This window comes from Haliotis rubra, unplaced genomic scaffold, assembly GCF_003918875.1.
Source record: "Haliotis rubra isolate DU_JTF1 unplaced genomic scaffold, ASM391887v1 Scf627, whole genome shotgun sequence".
Taxonomy (NCBI): Eukaryota; Metazoa; Mollusca; class Gastropoda; order Lepetellida; family Haliotidae; genus Haliotis; species Haliotis rubra.
The window spans coordinates 592,497-605,166 of record NW_025767332.1 but is presented as its reverse complement, the minus strand read 5'-3'; the positions used below and the strand labels follow the sequence as shown (position 1 = coordinate 605,166).

General features: G+C 41.6%; 1 protein-coding gene across 1 annotated transcript in view; it reads left to right on the top strand.

Moving 5' to 3' along the window:
- The first annotated feature begins 1,942 nt into the window (after positions 1-1,942).
- The window catches only part of LOC124256399 (dnaJ homolog subfamily B member 6-like), a 76,907-nt gene continuing 66,179 nt past the window's right edge, over positions 1,943-12,670 (top strand). The window contains exon 1 of the mRNA XM_046690405.1: positions 1,943-2,019. The gene's annotated coding sequence lies outside the window, so the exon portion shown is untranslated. The remainder of the gene's footprint in view (positions 2,020-12,670) is intronic.

Here is a 12,670-nt window from a genome sequence, read left to right as displayed (position 1 = left end):
CCGAGATCCTGCGTAGTCCAGGAATGGCTGTAGCTGTGTTGCTAGCGCTGAGGTTCGATCACGCAAATGACGCAGTTGTATGAAGCTGTCCTCTGCAGCAGTTGTGACCCGAGGTCGACCTGACCTTGACTTGTCGCGGACATTGGCATTGTAACGCCGCCAGAGGTTGAAATGGTTTGTCTGGAAACACCAAAGTTGTTGGCAACATCTTGTTGTGTCGCTACTGCTTCCAGACAGCCAATAGCATTTTGACGTTGAGCTTCCGACATCCTCACCATGTTTAACACCATACTCTGTCACAATGCGATCTGTCACATGGCTTCGATTAATGGCATGTTGTAGTCACTCAAAGAGGCTAACAGCATGGGTAAGTGAAGAAAACACAACTGCACTTGCAGTTCTTGAGAGGTGCGTTTTGGCGATGTGCTTAAATCGCCGTTCGAATGTTGACGTTAAAATGGTACTGGTTTACTTTCAACACAAATGTTCTCAATTATCCCTTGCTTTATGACCCTGCACCCAGTCTAGTGAGGTATCTTTGCAGCCTTAAACACTGTTGCTTTACTTACCTATGTAAAAGAACTTTTTTTTAACAGTATATACATTCCTGATGTCAGGGAACACCCGGATTCAGTTATGTACAGTTACACCTTATACCCTGTTTCAGGTTCCCGAAAACGGCCCAAATCGAGGCGGACGTAAAATCTCCTACTTGTACCGACCGACGATGTTGTTGGAAATCTTTGAAACAGTTCTGCGTACTTTTGCAATAGACAAACGTTATGGAGAACAACTTATTTCGTGAGTGAGACGCTTCGATGCAGATTCTTGTTTCGTTACTGCCGGTCACGATACAAAGAGGCTCATGCAATGGGCATAACATTATCAACATTATAAACTCTTTTTTATTGTTGATTTTACTTTTCTAACATTTTCTCCTGTATAAAGGTCGACCATTCGGTGGTGGCGAGGCATCAGTTTTGTACACATGTCATCAATTTTGTACAAAGCACGAATTGCGACAAGTCTTTTTTCATCCTTTCAGCGATGCATGTTATTCCTTCTAACGAAACAATGAAGTTCTCTTAGTTGTGTCTTCATTTTCAGTAGTTATATGGTTAAATATTATACGAGACATTTGTTCCGCCTTCTTAATCACGTTATCGCCGCCATTTTTCATGCAAATGCAGGTGTCTTTTTATTTCTTCTATATGTTACACTTCTTGGTTAAATTGTCAAGACATTTTATCTTACTTCTTAATCACATGTGGATGGAATCGATTATCCAGTGCAGTGTATCTCCACTACATCACGTTGTTCACATAATCGAGGGTGTATCAGGGAGTTTTTGTTCGTTTGTTAAACAACTTTTATCCTAAGTCGAATAAAATTCTGAGATTTAAATGTTCAATTGGCAAGGTAAAAATCATGAGGATTCGCAGTCTTAATTTCATTTTATTTGTTTTACTTTTTGGTTTAAAGTGACATTCATCGGTACGTTTTCTCTGCAAACAGACTATAGCTAGTGCACTAACGCTTGCATCTAACTGTAGGTTTCACCTTTTTGTATTGTGAAAAACGTGAGCTTCGCAAAAATAATCAAGTTAGGTTGATAACTGATAAGTGAGGTTAGATAGCGAGCACCATCATCGTATGTCACGTGTAACAATAATGGGTCAAGGACTGGGTAAGAATATTTTAGGACGGCCGTAAGTATGTAAAAGCTAGATCGCACTATTTCTTGCGCATGTGATAAGTGAATCCAGTCGAGCCCGCCCCGCGTTGTTTGTAGCCATGGAAACCCGTGATACGAAATGAATATAAGTACTTAATAAAACTTAATTAAGACAAACAATTGTTCATGTTCTATTTAGACCTACTGCAATATTTGTATTTTTACCCGTTCGATCATAAATGCGCAATTATGTAATATTCTCGCGAGAGCGAGATCACGTTTGTGTTTATAAATAGAAACAGGAGGTCAGTCCATATTGTGTCATAAGGAACTGTTATCGTTAGGTGAGTTATAATCACTAATCTTTTAAGGATTAACGTGATGATTTATTGTTACTTTACTTCAACCACACTTCACGATAATCCGATTTTGTTTTAGAATATGCCCTCAAACGAAACGGGCCATCTTTTTTTCAGTTTTCAGTGGTGACGACTGCACAAGACCGTTACAGCTTACAGCCACTTGATTAGATCTGAAATGAGTACAGACACAACCATATATACCGATTGCTCCTTTCGTTTCAGAAATTATTTTAAGATAGATTACGTATTCGTTTTCATATTAGAATATTTTTAAAGAATTAATTGCTTTGTTGATAATGTGACCCTAGACCCAAGACAATGGCCGGTCGAGACATTCACTCGCACAGTTGGTCATATAAAAGGTGATGTTTAGAACATTTTGTAGAACTGTTTTGAATTGAATAAACTTCTTCTGTCCAAATTTACCTCTGCATTCAACACATAACATGAAAAACTTCCTGATCTATATTTCAATATCTTATTATTCCCACCACCATGACAGTTTACTTACCAACCCTTGTGGTAATGTGGTTATGTTTAGAACATTTTGGAGAACTATTTTGAATTAATAATCCCCACTTCTTGTCAATAAATTACCTCTGCCTTCAACACATGACATGAAAAACCCAGACTTCCTGAATATGTTGCAATATCTGATTTTCCACCACCAAGTCACTTCCCAATCCTTACTGTGGGAGAGAAAGTGAATGTACAGTACTTCCAGAATCAAAGCCCTGCAAAGGTTAACATATATATATAATAACAAGATTATCATGGACATGGTGTCTACTCACTTCAAATTATTTCCAAAGGGTTTGGGGGCGGTGGGGTAGCCTAGTGGTTAAAGCTTTGGCTAGTCACGCCGAAGACCCGGGTTCGATTCCCCACATGGGCACAATGTGTTAAGCCCATTTCTGGTGTCCCCCGCCGTGATATTGCTGGAATATTGCTAAAAGCGGCGTAAAACTAAACTCAGTCAATCAGTCCAAAGGGTTTAGAGTTTCCAGAAATTCCCATTTTAAGATATTTTGAGGGGGTTTACAACTGCCAGAGAGGTCCCACTTCAAGGCATTTCCAAGGGGTATAGAACTTCCAATATCTTCCGATTTCAAAGTTTTTCCCCACATGCTTTATGTGTTCTTGAAACTTGCCCCTTGAAATAATTTTAAGGACTATGAAACTCTTCCCAGAATGGAACATGAAGAAGGGGGAAGTATATATATACCGGATGTAACAATGTAACAAAGAAAACAACATAATTAACATAATTGGCTAGGCAGAAAGCTGATGAAGCCAGAGAGTAGACAAAGGACAGGCGTGGAAGCCAATGATGTTACCTTGTACAAATAATAATGAGATGTTTATACAGCAGAGTTTATACAGTAGATTGGGCTTGGTGGACGAGTGCATCTTATGTGTAAACTCTACTGTATAAACATCTCATTATTACTTGTACATCATTGGCTTCTTTGTTACATTGTTACATCCAGTATATATATACTTCCCCTTCTTCATGTTCCATTATGCTTGACAACGGTACAAGAATCTGTATCGAACGTCGCACTCACGAATAAAAAGAAGTTCTATATTGTACTTCCCAACTTCTAAAATGCCACTCAAAGAAATTACAAAAATAGATGAGGATAAGATATTGTCGGTATGACACATGTCTCATCATTAATCTGCTAATATGGCAAACATTTTTATCAGGCCATAACCTTGCATTTAAAAGTGTTATAACTTAACAAGTTGGAGAGAGTGATATATTTACAAAATGCACCCATGAAAATTCACCAGCCAGTCGTGCCAGTGACTGTGGAGATTTACTGACCCGACTGGATTTGTACTAACTACGGGCTAGCAGGTCAGTGGCTATTTCGCGCTCTGGGCACGTGTATGTTCTCCAATGTGCATGGTGGACCACAGTGCGAGAACTCCATGTGAAGTTATCACAGAATATTATACCATTCCGACGACAACAATATGTCCGTCTTCTGTGATAAAAGCACCATGCAGGAGTTTTCTTTGTGTTCACTTCCTTCGGACACAGCGTCTTCAGAATATCAGTTCTTTGAATTGTATTAAATCCCTCTGGGGGCAGTGGGGTAGCCTAGTGGTTAAGGCTTCGATTGTCATGCCAAAGACCTGGGTTTAATTCCTAACATGCACACAATGTCTAAATCCCATTTCTGGTGTCCCCTGCCGTGATATTGCTGGAATATTGATAATAATGGCTTAAAACTAAACTCGCTCATATATCCCTGTTTACTATTGTCAGCAGACGTCCTGCCACTGTTTACTACTGTTTACAGTGGGGGCGGTTGGGTAGCCTAGTGGTTAAAGCGTTCGGTCTCGTCATGCCGAAGACCCGGGTTTGATTCCCCACATGGGTACAATGTGTGAAGCCCATTTCTGGTGTTCCCCGCCGTGATATTGCTGAATATGGCTAAAAGCAGCGTAAAACTAAACTCACTCACTCACTGTTTACTAGTGATTAATTGAAATAATCGAAGATTGGTCGCAGTGACTAGACGACCAAGCAATCGCTCATGTTTTCTCATAATCGAACACAAACAATTCTGGAACACTTTTTGCATTAACAATATTTTTGACACGGTTGGTTTTGTCAGATACATTTCATGAGCACTACAAGCTCGTTCCAAGTCATGATTGAATTTATCTTAAAGACCCCAAGAAATTTATGTTCTATGTTCCTTACATACTAGTCATCCTTTAAAGATGTGTAATTTGCACAAAGAAAACCCCAAATAAATATATGGTTTTGTGCAAACAAAAATAACCAGGAAAATTTCATGAATGATGCTAACCAATTATTTTCGATGATTGATCGGTTGTAATGAACCAATCATCAATTATGAGATTTTAGCCAATTCCCAACACTACTCTTTACAATGAAAAGGCCACATGGAGATCACTATATGTGTCAAACATTATGTGTAACTGTATGTTGAGCAGGGGCGGTGGGGTAGTCTAGTGGTTAAAGCGTTGTCTCGTCACGCCGAAGACCCGGTTCAATCCCCACATGGGTACAATGAGTGAAGCCCATTTCTGGTGTCCCCCGCCGTGATATTGCTGGAATATTGCTAAAAGCGGCGTAAAACCAAACTCAGTCAGTCAGTATGTTGAACAGCAGGTGCAACCTGTTTTTGTCTAGTCAGTAGTGCAATATGGTTGTTGCCGTTTACAATTTTATTGGTGCTGTCATTGAAATATCAATAAAATTGGATGTAACATGAATTGTGAAACATATATTTCCTATTTGGGATTTTTTAATGAAATTTGCTGCAGACTATGGGCCAAATGTCAGTCCCAGAACATTTCTTGGTAAACCTGGTGATATTACTGGAATAATTATGTAAAACAGTTTTCAATCACCATGTTCACTGTTGTCATTACCCAAATCATGTAAATGTTGAAAGTAAGAAATTCATGAATTCCACTGTCAAGCAGGGTATTGACCAAAGATAATGTCCCAATGACGCCCAATGGATTTATTACCCTGCCAGGAGATATCAATAAGACCGGAGGTATAACATGGACTTTCTGGAATCTAGCTCAAGGTACATTTCTGGCAACTGTTCAGATCTCACCCAGATTTGGGAACATGCCAACATTCTTTCAGGCACTGGATGGTTAGACTGGTGGACAGATTGAAATTTCCAGAGTTTGTTTATATTCAATAGTCATGACAGATTTAATACAATTTTTGCATACAATCCTACTAATGGACAGATTGATTGAATATAGATTGTGGATGATATAAGGACAAAATCACGTTTTCGGAAATTATGTATAGTGCACTTTCGTTGCAGACCAATGAAAATAATAGCGTTTGTTGATCATGTTGATCAACCCAGGGTTGCAGAATAGTTCTTGCTAGATAAAATGTTTGTGTTTTTGTGCCAGTTTTGTTTTGAAAATTTTCTTGTGTCCCAATATCAGAAGATCTGGTGACTGAAAAAGCCTCTTCCTATTTTAGTGTCTGTTGTCCAAATGAGTCACAACCGATCTATCCAAGTTCACATTTATGGATTCTGTTATCTGGGGCACACATGTTCATTAAGATGATTGTAGTTTCTGTTTTCACTGATCATGTTTGATGCGAGTTAAAATGTTCACCAACAATGCATAAGATATTATGTGTTATTTAAAACCCTGCAGAGTTTATTCTGGGAGGTTTAGAATCTCTAACGTGCTTTGGGAGGCCGAGGGCTGCTGCCACACCCTTGAAGTTAGTTAATGTTGACAGTACCAGGTCAGCGTGACCTGGCAGTGAAACACTCTCTAACCTTTCTCAGTTGCAGCATCAGTAAATACCTAGGTGTAACGTATAGGTGTGAACGCAGTAATTGCACTGTCTTTGTGCAAGGTGTACTGATGGAAAGTGATACAGCAGTAAGATATACCCACTGTGGAATTGACAGATTCTTGTCTGAATACCTATTCGGCCAGGTAACCTTTTTACCTGTACAAATGTTCAACCTGCTCTCATAAAGAAGTGTGCAAGAGACCTACACCAGTTTTGTAGAACTTGCCAAAGACTATTTAGTCTACTCGCCTGAACTTAGCTATGTGCTATTATTGGTAGGTTTTGATGCTATCTATTATTGTTAGACTATTATTTACAGAACTTGCTGAAGAATTCGGCTTGACTTGGGCTTTGGATTAGTGGTTAATGTCCCAGACTGTTGTAATTTTGGTTCTCATCTTCAGGTGAATTTATTCATACTGAAACAGCAAGTGAATATGGTTTTACGCCACTTTCTCATGACAGAAGCAATATCATGGCAGAAGACACCAGAAATGGGCTTCACACATTGAACCCATGTGGGGAATCAAACCCGGGGTCTTCAGCGTGACGAGTGAATGTTTTAACCTCTACCACTGCCCCTGATATTTATAGAATTGTAGCAGTATTATGATAACTTTATGTCATCAGGGCTCCAGATAATTTTTCAACAGCAGGAGTACGTACTCCTTATTTTTTCAATATAGGAGTACTGGAAAAACTTAAGAGTACATTTTGAGTACTGAATGGAATTTAATGGCGGATCAGTAATCTTGTGTTTCGTTTTATGCACCACAACATTGCGTAAACAGGTCAATAAACAATAAAACAATATTTTTTCAGATAAATACGTCTGTAAATGATTCTAAGACCGTACAGCATTGCTGTGGTACGTATGTGCTACGTTTTCTAAATTATTTCCTACCGTATCGTGCATATTTTATATCCGTACATACGCCAATACGGCCCTTATCTGGAGCCCAGGTCATGTAAGAACTAAGATTCTTATGATTGATATAGATGTTTTTGAAAACATACCAGATTGTTGTAAGAATCCCATAAATGAGTGCTAAACACACAACTGGTACTTCTAACACAAGGTAATCTGCCCTGGAGCAGTACCACACACTGCCACAATTGTACTCAGGATTGATAGGTGATATGTTAGGTAGATACAGCTGCAGCCGGTGCAGGTCTCACATTCAAGTTTCAGTAACACATGAAGTAAGATCAATAAGGCATAGGAAATGATCATGTTGATAACACAAGGTTGAACAGGCATGCGTGCCTTGTAGCAGTGGTGTGTGGTCCTGTGCATAGTGCTCAGGTCACAAATCAGTGGAAGTTAAGCTACGTTGGTCCTGGAGAGTTCTTGAATAGGTGACCATGTTTGGCAGCTTGACTTCCGAGTTTTTCAGACTTCTGTCCTGCCCTACGATTAATCATATGTAATAAATGTGGTCTCACCTTAGGTGTGACTTTGCTGAATACAGCCTCTGTTCACCCAGCAGTAAATGGGTACCCAGTAGGATGAGATGTCATATGACTGGTAACCTTTTAGCACCTCACAGGCAGCTTGATAGGCTTTGGTTGTAATAGACACTGATCTATTGACCAGGTAATAATGTTACACTTTGAGCATACACCTTGTGTATGGAAGTTGGTAGGGCTGGGACGGGTACTCGGGTACTCGAATCCGGGTCGGGTACAGCTGGAATCGAGTCCTATTTCTAGGAATCGAGTACCCGGAAAAGGAGTGAACTCAAATGGCAAGGGCAGACTTGTCTTTTTCATTATTGACCTAACAAACATTTGCATCATTGGCATTGTCCGATTAATGGAGGTTATCATTAACGACTGTAATATATCTGAGCATGAGCAGTGAGGAGTCAAGTAACAGTCTCCCTGGTTAAACAGACGTAAAATAAATAGCCTATGTTCAGTTTCAGTGTCTTATTGACATCATTTCAAGTTTTTTCTATAAAAATCTCTGTCAACTCGTGATTTGATATTTAGAAAGGTGACAGAAGCGCTTTATTCCTTACATTTCCGGGTACACGATTCCGAATCGAGTAAGTACATGCGGGTACTCGATTCCATATTTTCCTACCCGTCCCAGCCCTAGAAGTTGGCATAATGTAAGTACACACGTTATCATGACTAATCATTACTAATCAAGCTGAATATCAAACCCTTAAGATGGGGTAGCTTAAAGTTTAGGGTTCATGGTTGCACTGATAGTAGAATGAACATATAATGGTATTACCATGGGTGACTGAGAACCCTTTCATCATTTATCTGAAGATGGATGTCAGTTTACTACATCGTCTACATGTAGTTTCCTCTCAATCTGCTGACATGCCTACGTACTAAATACTTCATGGTCTGTTGGCTTGTTCCTTGTTTACATTACCTATCTGTATTCTCTTTACCTTTGCTGGACTGGTCTAACTAGAAATGTGTGGTGGGACTAGTTTGACCAAATTGTACATGTACTTACCTTGTTGGGGTTACAGTTCCTAGTGTATGGGAAAATGTACAAGTTTGTTCATTAACATTTAACCATAGTTAGACACCATTGGTGATATCCAACTAGTCCCTAGATCATTTTTTACTAGGGTTTATGTAACGTAACTAGATTTTCATATAAGACTAGATTAAACAGCTAGTCTGGCTAGATTTCAATAGCCTTCACTAGACTCAGACCAGACGTATATGTTTCGATAAAACACATTTAAACAACTAGTCTTTCTAGATTTTCACCTGACTCAGACCAACAGACAAGTGTCTGTGTCTTACCTGTGACTGTCTAAAGTATATTGACGATGTTGTCAAGATGCAAGTTTGGGTTCACATGGCTAATTTATGTTACTGCATACTGTAAACTTTAGAAAGGTCACTTCACATTGTTTAGTTTCGCCCTTAATGAACCCCTGGGTATATATAATAATCACAAAATACAGTTAAAAACGGTAATATTTCATTATACAGCTTGTATTAGGAATCTAAAACACACCTCCCTCGAAAGCATTTCACGATTACGCAAGATAATGAGGTAGATGGTCACGTGGTTTCGTGACGTCATACCCGAGAGTCGCTACATCAACACACGGAAAATACAGTGGTACCGAGCCTGTTCACTTACTGAGGTCTGTTTCTAGTTTAGCAAATAAATCAATCCACGAAGTCAAACTTGACTTTGGATGGCATACTAGATACAGATAATATCACATACCTTTTCAATTTAAAAGTATTTCTAGCGGTAAGACCGGCAGAAATATTGACGATGATTGCACCAATTGACAACATACAGCCGTGGGACGATCCCGACTACGTTTTGAATAGACCTACTGCAGACTTGTATGCAAGTCACTTGCCTATCACATGTTCATGGAAATCTGATTAGATACTGAATTCATTTTTCTGCGGTCACGGTAACATTTGCAGTCATGATAACGGCAATGTTCGATCAAAGTGTTGAGCCTATCTTCCGGTATACATCGGTATGGGAAGGTAAACACTGAAATAGTTACGTTCGAGGTTCATGATTTTATGAAGGTTATTAAGTAACTTTCAGCTTTATTTCATAAAATGCGTCTTCTGATTACATTTATCTGTAAAGGATATTTTCCTTATCCTGACTCATGCTCTTTTGCTTGTCTTCTTCTTCTTGCTAACATAGTGGAACACTTGTATCTCCCTAATTGAAGCTCCTTCAATGTAAAATCACTAATTAGTACTCAGCACGAAGTTACCTCCCTTCCACAAGCTGCTGGAACGAGGGCTTCACCTCCACCCATGTGCCTCACTCTTCCTTCTTCTCACCAGTGAGCTGGACGGAGAGCACCTGTGTCTCCGACACACTATATCCTTTGATTATATTTAGTTAGTTACCCTCAGATAGACATCTATAGAGGTTTAGCTAGTATCCTTCAACAATTATATATTGATATTTAGTCGTGTTTCTACTGTTTATTCACGGGACGCCGGTTTGTTTCAGTGGATTACGCTTGATAAAAATTCTGTTCTGTTGCAGATTACGCTTTTATTCTGCTGCTGATCCGCATTTAATATGCCCTAGTTGTACTGCGCCATGTTCATTTTATTCACGCTGCAGTTGCGGTACTAATTTATCCATTTCTGCCTTTAATAAATAATTACTTTGGCGCTTGAGACGCCGCAGCAGATAGGTCGCTGCATGCAGAGTCTAGCCATGACTGATACACCTGAACCCTCGCCAGTCTACTGCTGTTGGTCGACCCCGCCCCCCGCCTGGTGTTCCGCTAGAGGGTGGAGAGGCGGGACGAGTCCGGCCGCCTCCAAGAAGTGTCCTGCTTCCCCAGACATCCCATCGCCGCAGCCGAAGACTAGAGTTTTTCTACTGCATCTCAACGCTACCTCTGAGGGGAAATCAACGGTCTACTTGAACTTTCTCAGCCGAGATTGTTCCCGCCGCAGATTTGGGCCTGTATGATGATCAGCCGATCATCATACCTGATGTACATCAAAAGAATGACCGATGTCGGCAACAGTGATGTCAGCGCAGATCAACATGCAGCCTGATGTACCAACGCTGATATTCTATGATCTTCCTGAGGGTCCCGCCGCTACCAACACTCAACGCAGACTTCGCACTCCCCAGGGCAGCGCCGACCTCTGAGGGGAAATCAACGGTCTACTAGGACTTTCTCACCGAGATTGTTCCAGCCGCTGAACTGGCCTCTACGATGATCAGCTGATCATCATTCCCGACGACGCCACAAGAAGCTTACCGGAGACAGCTACAGTGACATCAGCAGAGATCGCCATGCAGCCTGATGTCTCTACACTGACGCCAGACGACTTCCTGAGGGTCCCGCCGCTAACATCGCAGAGAGGGCACCGACTAATTCGCCGCAGACCATCCCAGATGAACTGTTGCGCAAATCATGATCATGATGGAGGGCCACCACAGACTGGGAAGCAGCCAGCCCAAGGCCCGAGCCTTCGCTGAAGGTTCCAACGCAGACGACACCCCAGAGGCACCCCCATCAGCGTAGCAGCCACGACGAAGCCACCTTCGCTGGCGGAAGTCGCAGACCACCTCCACGGCGACCCAGATGTACAGCCTTCGCTGGCGGCCTTCGGCTAAGCGGATAGATCATCACATTCCTCGCTTCATCCCTAGATGCGGACTCAGACCGCCAGACTCACGGAAGCCTTCGCTGGAAGGTCAAATCGCCGCTCCCCAGGACCGACGCAGAGGAAGCTTCGGCCTTCGCTAAGGCCTTCGCTGGCGACACCTGACTACACGAGCTTCGCTGGGCTATCAACATTCTCCTCACAGGTCTCCGAAGGTCAACGATAGACGCAGTTCACCAACACGATCTCCGCTACTGCTAACCGCGTCGATCTCCTCGCATATCACCACGCCGATCGCCTCACAGGTCACCACACAAGTCTGCACACAAGTCTACAGTCAGGTCTCCCCGAAGGCCACCCGACATAGAGATAGAAATACACAGTCCACCATCAGAAGAGCATCAACCTCTCATCAGTGATGTTGGGATAGAAAATGATGGAGGCATCATTTTCTCAGACGCTGAGATACGATATTGGATGGTAAACAACCTAGATCTCTCTTCACCTTCCAAGAGTGGCAACTCGGCGCAGACATACCTGATAAAGGAAGACGAGGCAGACGCCATCACCTTACCTCCAATCGACTCGATTGCTGCGGTGCCACAGTATGTGGACACAGCCTACCATAAAGCCATAATAGTTCAAACGCCAGAGGCGATGTTGTTGGCATTAATAGATCTAGAACGATCAATGAGATTCTTATCACCAGATTTCGCGGACACGACTTCTGAAGATGATAGGATGATCTACTCGGCTCTACTTATGCAGAACCAGCAAGAACCACACCCTGTATGAAGCTAACGCTCATATATTGATCGATTTCTAGACACTTCGCCTAGGAAGTCCCAGGCCACCTCCGCGAAGGAGCTAGAGCCTCACCAGTTACGCTCACCAGCGGCGTAAAACAATACACTCACTCACTCACTCCTGTTGAACACAGAGGTCGCTCATGGGCAAGCCATATATTATATATATACTGATCGGGCTCTGACTCAATACCTTCGCTAAGGTCGCTAAGGCTAAGTGGCTCCAAGTCTACCTCACACAGGAAATCTAGATTGATACTTCGAGAGCTTCACAAATCTCCGGGCCCACCGAGGAATTCTCCTCCAAGGTCTCCATATATTAGCCACTCGGCCATATATAGCTACTGCCAGTCCGTTCAAGACATCGCATAAGTTGTCTATCAACTGTATGCCATAT